Source organism: Schistocerca gregaria, chromosome 6, assembly GCF_023897955.1.
Source record: "Schistocerca gregaria isolate iqSchGreg1 chromosome 6, iqSchGreg1.2, whole genome shotgun sequence".
Taxonomy (NCBI): Eukaryota; Metazoa; Arthropoda; class Insecta; order Orthoptera; family Acrididae; genus Schistocerca; species Schistocerca gregaria.
Window position 1 is genome coordinate 176,982,831 of NC_064925.1, and position 8,758 is coordinate 176,991,588.

Below are 8,758 nucleotides of genomic sequence, written 5' to 3' on the forward strand. Positions count from 1 at the left end.
TAATTATTTGAGGAAGTCTGTTAAATTACCCCATTCTCGAACACTCCGCAGGTGGGCAACTACAGTAAATGGCAGTCCTGGATCTACAGAAGAAAGCTTAAAAAATTTGCAGATGAGGTGCAACGTAGTTCACGACCTATTTTAGCTGCACTTATGTTCGATGAGGTAGCTTTTAAAAAAGACTTAATATGGGATGGTAATAAGGTCTGGGGTTACGTTGACTTAGGGCAAGTATGTGAGGAAAGTGATGATAGCCAAATAGCAAAAGAGGCACCAATATTTATGGTCACTGGGATTAATAAGAGTTGGAAAATTCCTGTTGGCTGTTGTTTTCTTAATGGTTTAACAACAAGTGTGAAACTAATTTACTGCAGCAGTACCTCCCTAAATTGGAGGAAAATGATGGAAAACAGGTTTCATTGCAATAAAATGCATCAAAAATAGTTTTTATACTGTTCCAAAGGGTGTATCCAAATTGTTGACAGTGACATAAAGGGTTTTCAGGGACTGTCAAACCTTAATATGGAAGAAGAACTTCCTTCCGTAGTTGTGTGTGGAGTTGTTTAGAACGTTGGGTGACAGGCCGAATTTATTTACTCGATTTTGGCCATCTAATGGTGCCAGCTGAATTTGGAGAAGAGTCACATTATTCTTTTCTAGTCAGGATGCTGTTAAAATAGTATTTTAATTGTAGGTTACACCATTTGTGCAAAAACCAGGCCAATGGACGAAGGGGGGAAACATATTCGGCAAATATATACAAACTTATATTGTTTAAGGAACAATGAAAGGTCGTGCGATGTCAGTTGATCGTTTTTGGACCTATTGAACTATTTAAAATTGTTTTTGACCTGATCTATATGGCACTGCAGCGAAATGAACTGCAACATTTCGTAATAAACTTTTCAATAAATCGATGTCAGAAGTGTGTTTCATTTCTTTTAGCCTTCATCACTATATGTTTTACAGTAGAGAAATCAGATTTTCTGTGCAGTTTGGCTTTTTTTTACGCCATGCTTAGTAAACAATAACAGCATTCAGTATTAGCAGACGACGTGTAGGCTGCAGCTTGACGTTACAAGACATGGCGGCTCAGTTTTCAAGTTGCTTCAAAGATGGCGGTGCCATAGCCAGTCTATGTTGTTTATAGGGTCGTTGAGTACTTTCATGTCGGTATTGAGAAAACAAGATGGCTGGAACACGCTTGACATTCGAGCAACGAAAATGTATTATAAAATGGTTTTTCAAGTTTGATAGCGCCGCTGAAATGCAACGTCAGTGGAGGTGCGAGTTTGAAACAGGACCACCAACCCACCTAACAATTAAATGCATCATTGACAAGTTTGAATTGCATAGAACGATTTGTGATATTCACAAAGGAAGATCAGGAAAACAGCATACAGCTACAAGTCCTGCTTCGTCGGTTCTCGTGTTTGAAACGTTTGTTGTCCCGCGTGTGTGGGACGCAAGGTGCACGTGAAGTAGGGGTTAGCAGTACAAGTGTACGAAGAATTCTGAAAGTTTAAGAGTGGGAAGTTTGCATTCCTTGATTACTGCACGCGATTAATGATGACGAGCCTGATCGCCGAATGCAATTTTGCGAATGGTATCAGCAAATGGTAACTGATGACGAACAATTTGTGATGAAGGTAGTGTGGGATGAGGCACAATTTAAACTTAATGGAACTGTGAATCTGCGTAGCAGTGTGTACTGGGCACCGGGAAATCCGCATGTTTATGTGGATAAAACGGTGAATCTATCAGGGCTTCATGCGTGGTGTGGACTATCATCTAGGGGCTTAGTTGGACCATTTTTCTTTGATGCTACTGTCACTGGAGTCTGGAGAAGTGTACCTGGGAATGTTATGCACATTAATTTTACCATGTATACGTGCGCTTTATGGAGCTGTTGAAAAGGTCTTCTACCAACAGGACGTGGCGTTACCACACTACCATCTAGTAGTACGAGTTTTCCTGGATGACAATTTTCTGTGGCATTGGATCGGACAAAGAGTGCCCATTGAGTAGCCATGGTCGCAGATCTACCATCTATGGACTTTTACTTCTGGGGAACTGTGAAAGATAACGTCTATCGACGTCTAGATATTCTTGTAGGAAACTTTTCAGAAAAATAGGGATACTGACAACTGCATGTCAATATATCTACTCCCTGTTATGTTTCATTGGTAAAAATGGACAATCGTACAAAACCAATGATTCTTACCATACCCACAATACCAGGAGGAAGATGGACCTCCATTACGAATAAGAAAATCTTACTATTGTACACAAAGGAGTCCATTACATGAGCTGCAAGGTGTTCAATGCTCTCCCACCATCACTGAAATTACTTATCCACGAGCATCCCAAATTTAAACAACAGCTCAAACAGTATTTATTAGATAATTCCTTCTATTCGATAGAAGAATATTTCGGTAGAGTTAACTGTAATTGATTTCTTTCATTTACTAGCTTGATGTGCTATTGTGCATTACGATACTCCCAATCACTGTTAACATTACTGTGTCTTTCATTTAGCTATTAAGATCTACAATTTTTAATGTAATTTTTTCTATGCCTATTAATGTGTATTTTGTCTGATACCAGATATCCTCTTGCAAGAGGTAGTTTTATGTATTCCTATTGTATTATTTGTAATAATTCTGACACGTCCTACATCCATACGAATGTCTCGCAGTATTGGATTTATGGGATATGAATGAATAAATAAATAAATAAAAGTAAGCCACGTACGTTGGAGGAACTTCGCTAGGAGACTACAGCAACATGTGCAGCGATCTCCACTGTAACATTGACTGACGCAGTCGCGGCGACCGCTCGTCATTCTGTTATGTGTGTAGCCACCAACGGTGAACATTTTTAACGTGTAAAGTAACCATGTGCTAAACTGAAGGTTGTACATGTGTCATCAACTATTGAATGTAACCGCGCGACCGCTATGATCGCGGGTTCGAATCCTGCTTCGGGCATGGATGTGTGTGATGTCCTTAGGTTAGTTAGGTTTAAGTAGTTCTAAGTTGGTAAAATTTAAATAGCGAATATCAAAAAAATATTGAAATTCGTTCGCTAAAATGTCAACCTTCAAATTATTCATCCTTATTCAGTCCTTCCCCCCATGAACCATGGACTTTGCCGTTGGTGGGGAGGCTTGCGTGCCTCAGCGATACAGATGGCCGTACCGTAGGTGCAACCACAACGGAGGGGTATCTGTTGAGAGGCCAGACAAACGTGTGGTTCCTGAAGAGGGGCAGCAGCCTTTTCAGTAGTTGCAGGGGCAACAGTCTGGATGATTGACTGATCTGGCCTTGTAACATTAACCAAAACGGCCTTGCTGTGCTGGTACTGCGAACGGCTGAAAGCAAGGGGAAACTACGGCCGTAATTTTTCCCGAGGGCATGCAGCTTTACTGTATGATTAAAAGATGATGGCGTCCTCTTGGGTAAAATATTCCGGAGGTAAAGTAGTCCCCTATTCGGATCTCCGGGCGGGGACTACTCAAGAGGATGTCATTATCAGGAGAAAGAAAACTGGTGTTCTACGGATCGGAGCAAATAGGTTAGAAAATTTAAAAAGGAAATGGATAGGTTAAAGTTTGATATAGTGGGCATTAGTGAAGTTCGGTGGAAGGAGGAACAAGACTTCTGGTCAGGTGACTACAGGGTTATAAACACAAAATCAAATTGGGATAATGGGAGAGTAGGTTTAATAATGAATAGGAAAATAGGGATGTGGGTAAGCGACTACAAACAGCATGGATACGAAGCCCACACCTACTACAGTAGTACAAGTTTATATGCCAACTAGCTCTGCAGATGACGAAGAAATTAAAGAAATGAATGATGAAATAAAAGTAATTATTCAGACTGTGAAGGGAGAAGAAAAGTTAATAGTCATGGGTGACTGGAATTCGGCAGTAGGAAAAGGCAGAGAAGGAAACGTAGTAGGTAAATATGGATTGGGGTTAAGAAATGAAAGAGGAAACCGCCGGTAGAATTTTGCACAGAGCACAACTTAATCATAGCTAACACTTGGTTCAAGAATCATAAAAGAAGGTTGTATACATGGAAGAAGCCTGGTGATACTGATAGGTTTCAGATAGAGTATATAATGGTAAGACAGACATTTAGGAACCAGGTTTTAAATTGTAAGGCATTTCCATGGGCAGATGTGGACTCTGACCACAATCTATTGGTTATGACCTGTAGATTAAAACTGAAGAAACTGCAAGAAGGTGGGAATTTAGGGAGATGGGACCTGGATAAACTGGCTAAACCAGAGGTTGTAGAGGGTTTCAGGGAGAGCATAAGGGAACAATTGACTGGAATGGAGGAAGGAAATACAGTAGAAGAAGAGTGGGTAGCTTTGAGAGATGAAGCAGTGAAGGCAGCAGAGGATCAAGTGGGTAAAACGACGAGGATTGCCACCAGCATCACATCGTCAGCATAAGCGCGGCAATGAAAGGTCAGTTGTGGCAACGGCACTCCCTCCAACCGTCTTCGGAGACCATATAGACAGGATTTGATCGCACGCCGTGTAACAATCGCATGATCATTAGAATGAAGGCCTGTGGGATTCCCAATCTGCCCATCACCGCATGCAAAAAGGTATGATCCACTCTGTCGAACGCATGATCGAAGTCAATAGCGACGAGTGCCCCACGCACTCGGCATGCCGCTGCTAATGCGATGATATCTCGGTAATCACCGAGCGCCGTATGTAGGTTACTCTTACCGCCGAGGAAAGTTTGATCTGTGAGAAGTCTATCAGAAATTGAAGACCGCAGGCGTTCCCCAAGGATGCACGCGAAAATCTTATAGTCGCAGTTCAAGAGAGTGAGTGGTCTATAATCTCCTGGCCTTCTGCCACAGCGTGGTTTGGGTATTGGGATGATGATACCCTTCGTGAATTCGGCAGGTATCTCAGTCTGAGGTAACAGGAGTTCATTGTACATTTGAATCCAGGTCCATCCAATGAGGTACGCAAATGCGCGGTAAAATTCAATTAGGAAGCCGTCCTGCCATGGGGACCTGTTTCCGAGCCCCTCTGGCAGTTGAATCTGTCAGTTCGTCCTCTGTTATCACTGTGATGAAAGTCTGCATCCAGTGGTGGTCCTCTATCTGGCTTTTCCGAGATGACATCACGTAGTGTCTCGTGGTTCACTTGTACAGGTCCATATAACTGGCGAAAATAGTCAGTAAACACATGCGCAATATGACGCTGGTTCACAACATGCTGGCCAGTTTCAGAGATTAGTTCCCTGATCAACGTCCTGCGTCGTCGTTGGCGTTCACGTACTACGTGGTGCATGGAGGGGTTTCGGCAGCAACTGTGTCCGCCGATCTCGCCCGGACCATTATACCTTCCATTGTTAGTCTCGTCAGCTGTAATAACTTGGCTTTTATCCTGCGCATGGCCGTGTGCCTTTCCGGCGATGGTTGTTGGGTCATCAGCTCCCTCAGGGCTGTAAAATAAAAATCAGCCGTCGTGCGGTTCCACTGCGATTTGTCCTGCCCGTATCGCATCAACGTTCTCCGTAAAGTTGGTTTTGCGCACTTGATCCACCACTGGAGAACCGAGGTGTATGCTCGTTGGCGGCGAACGCAAGTCTCCCAGACCGCCTCTATCGACCGGCGACACACAATGTCACGTAAAAGTGCTCAATTCATTTTCCAGTGACCCTTACTCCGCCATATATTCTGACGCGTTACTGAAATCGCACAGACGTGCGCCATATGATCCGTAAAAGCCGCTGGCCAGATTTCGGCATCCAGTATCGCCGTCCGTAGAGCTCGTGTCACATACACTCTATCAAGTCTACTCCCCGATTGTCCCGTTACAAACGTATAACCCGGTCTGTCGCCATGCTGCAGTTCCCAGGTATTCAGAAGCGCCATTTCGGTAATCAACGCACGCAGTTCCATGCATGTCACATAATGAGGTACGTGGTCCTTTTTGTCGACGACACAATTAAAGTCGCCGCCCACTATATAGTTATCATAGCGTCCAGTGAACAACGGTGCTATCTCTTCGGTGTAAAAGGTCGCCCTTTCTCTTCGTTTTGTGGAGACAGATGGCGCGTTTAAATTGATGAAACGAACGCCGTCGACAGTGATCGCTATGCAACGTGCGGAAGCGAGAGACATGACGTCCTCCAGTCCTATTCCTTCCCTGGTGAGAATCGCCACACAGCATCCACTTTCATCGTGCACTGTATAATGTGCCTTGTAACCGTAGAACTCCAGCGGCGATGTGAAACGCACTTCTTGTCGGAGTACAATATCCACATCCGCAGCGCGTAACATATCTTTCAGCATTTGAATTTTAAGCGCTGTCCGAATGCCATTAATGTTTATCGTTGCAATGCGGTACGCCTGGCGTGTGTTCATCAGTTGTAGGGCGGTGTCATTAAGCGTCTATCTGCAACCCCGGCGCTCCTCACCACACTAAGTTGTTCAACATTTCCCGACCCCTCCCGGCCTCTGGCCAGGTTTATCCTCAATCTTAGCTGTGGTGTCACCGCCAGACACCACACTTGCTAGGCGGTAGCCTTTAAATCGGCCGCGGTTCGGTAGTATACGTCGGACCCGCGTGTCGCCATTATCAGTGATTGCAGACCGAGCGCCGCCACACGGCAGGTCTAGAGATACTTCCTAGCACTCGCCCCAGTTGTACAGCCGACTTTGCTAGCGATGGTTCACTGACTTCTACGCTCTCATTTGCCGAGACGATTGTTAGCATAGCCTTCAGCTACGTTATTTGCTACGACCTAGCAAGGCGCCATTATCCATACTATTGATATTGTGAATCATGTACCATAAAGAGCGATGTTCGTCATCAATGGATTAAAGTTAAGTATTCCACCAGCTACGTCCATTTTTCTCAATTCTAATTCCCTTGTCATGTTCCAGACCTCACGCCAGACTGCGTGAGATAAAACGCGTGCATTTCGGCCTCCTTTAGGAACACGGTTGGCTCGCCTGCCAACCACAACAGTCGCGTTCGTATTTTCATTCTGTTTCTGTTGGTCCATTTCTTGTGCCCAGTCCCCCAGCATATTTCCGGAACTAGTCGAAGGATGGGGGGCAACGTTGTTACCGCTCTGATGTTCGACAATTGTCATCTCCACTTCTGCCTTCCGGTCACCAGAAGGAGAGTTAAAATTATCGCCGCTGTGCAATTTCTGCACCGTCATCTCGGTATCTGTTGAATCCTCTGGTTTCAGGTCGATACTGTCGTTGTCGTCCACTGTCCCCTCGGGACTATGGGTATCGTCAGCAGAAGGCAGTCGAAGCTTGTTTCTTCTCTTCGGCTAACGTTGTTTCCGTCGCCTTGCTTCCGCTTCGGCTGTTTGGGTTGCGTATCCTCCGTCTTGGTCCTGGCCTATCACGCTCTGGGTGGAAGCACTGACAGCCACCACGGATGAGCCTGGAGCGGCCTTCAGCTGCGTCTCTTGTGTGGTGTCCTGTGTCTGCTGTGGTGGAACCGGTTCTCGGAGTTCCAGCCCGTTGGTGTCCATTTTCTCGATAGGGGGCAGCTGCTGGTGCCCATCGGAAATCTCCCTCACGTCGCCTCTCAGGGCTTCCACAAAGGTCAACGATAAGACAGTCATCTGTTGTGGCGCCGGAACGTCATCCCGTGGAGTTTGCACTAAACGTCGCTGGTGGCATTCCGAGCGGACGTGAGCTTCTTTCCCGCACCCCGAGCAAGTGCAAGGTTGCCCATCATAGATTATAATCGCTCGACAACCTCCTATGTACAAATAAGAGGGGACATGCTTTCGCAGTTGTATCCGTATTTGTCTCACCCCATTTAAAACGGGGTACGTGGTAAAACTCGTCCATTTTTCGGCCACATGGGATAGAACTGTACCGTATGGTCGAAAGGCGTCGGTAACAAGTTCACACGGGACCTCAAACGGAAGTTCGAAGACTCGATAGTGCGGATCCCCATTCCCGCGTGATCGACCGTAACCGCACCAACATTCCCGTCGGCATGACAGAAACGATACCCGTTCGGTGATCGTTGTAGAAGTCTCTCGCAAGCAGCCTCGTCAACAAGCTTGACATAGGCGACGCTTGAAACGATCGATAAATTGATTCCCACGATTTCCTGTGGATCGATTTTTACCTCTTCTCTTAAGAAACATTCAGTCTCGTGTGCCTTTGGTCGTGTATAGTCGTTCGCAAAACTGAACTTCAGAGTCGTTTTTCTGTACGAGTGTGCCATCTCGTTCTAGACTCACAACACCGCACACGTGAAGCTGCTCCGGCGTAAACAAACAGGCGCGCGCACCACAGCGCGGCCGGCGGGAAACACGGTCCGGACTGTGGCACTGCCGAAGGCAGACTGCCTTACAGGCGTTGACGTATGTCAACGGGGACAGATGAAAATGTGTGCCCCAACTGGGACTCCAACCCAGGATCTCCTGCTTACAAGGCAGACGCTCTATCCATCTGAGCCACTGAGGACACAGAGGATAGCGCGACTGCAAGTGTTATCTCTGGCACGTCTCCCGCGAAACCCACATTCTCAACGTATTGTCTCGCACTACATTCGTAGTGCCCCCGCCCATTATAGTCATTATTCCGGTGCGTTGCCGGTTCCCGTAAGAAGAAGAAGATGGTCAAGTGGGCGGTGATACCATCTTAGTATATAACGAGGCAGTATTGAATAGGATTGGGGAGAAGAGAAGTTTGTGGCACAACTTGACTAGAAGAAGGGATCGGTTAGTAGGACA

The 8,758-nt window shown here is 45.8% G+C and overlaps 1 non-coding gene across 1 annotated transcript; it reads right to left on the reverse strand.

Annotated features, from left to right (window-relative positions):
* Positions 1 to 8,415: 8,415 nt before the first annotated feature.
* On the reverse strand, positions 8,416 to 8,489 carry Trnat-ugu (transfer RNA threonine (anticodon UGU)). The gene has a single exon. It is a non-coding gene; the product is annotated as a tRNA-Thr (tRNA).
* Positions 8,490 to 8,758: the final 269 nt, after the last annotated feature.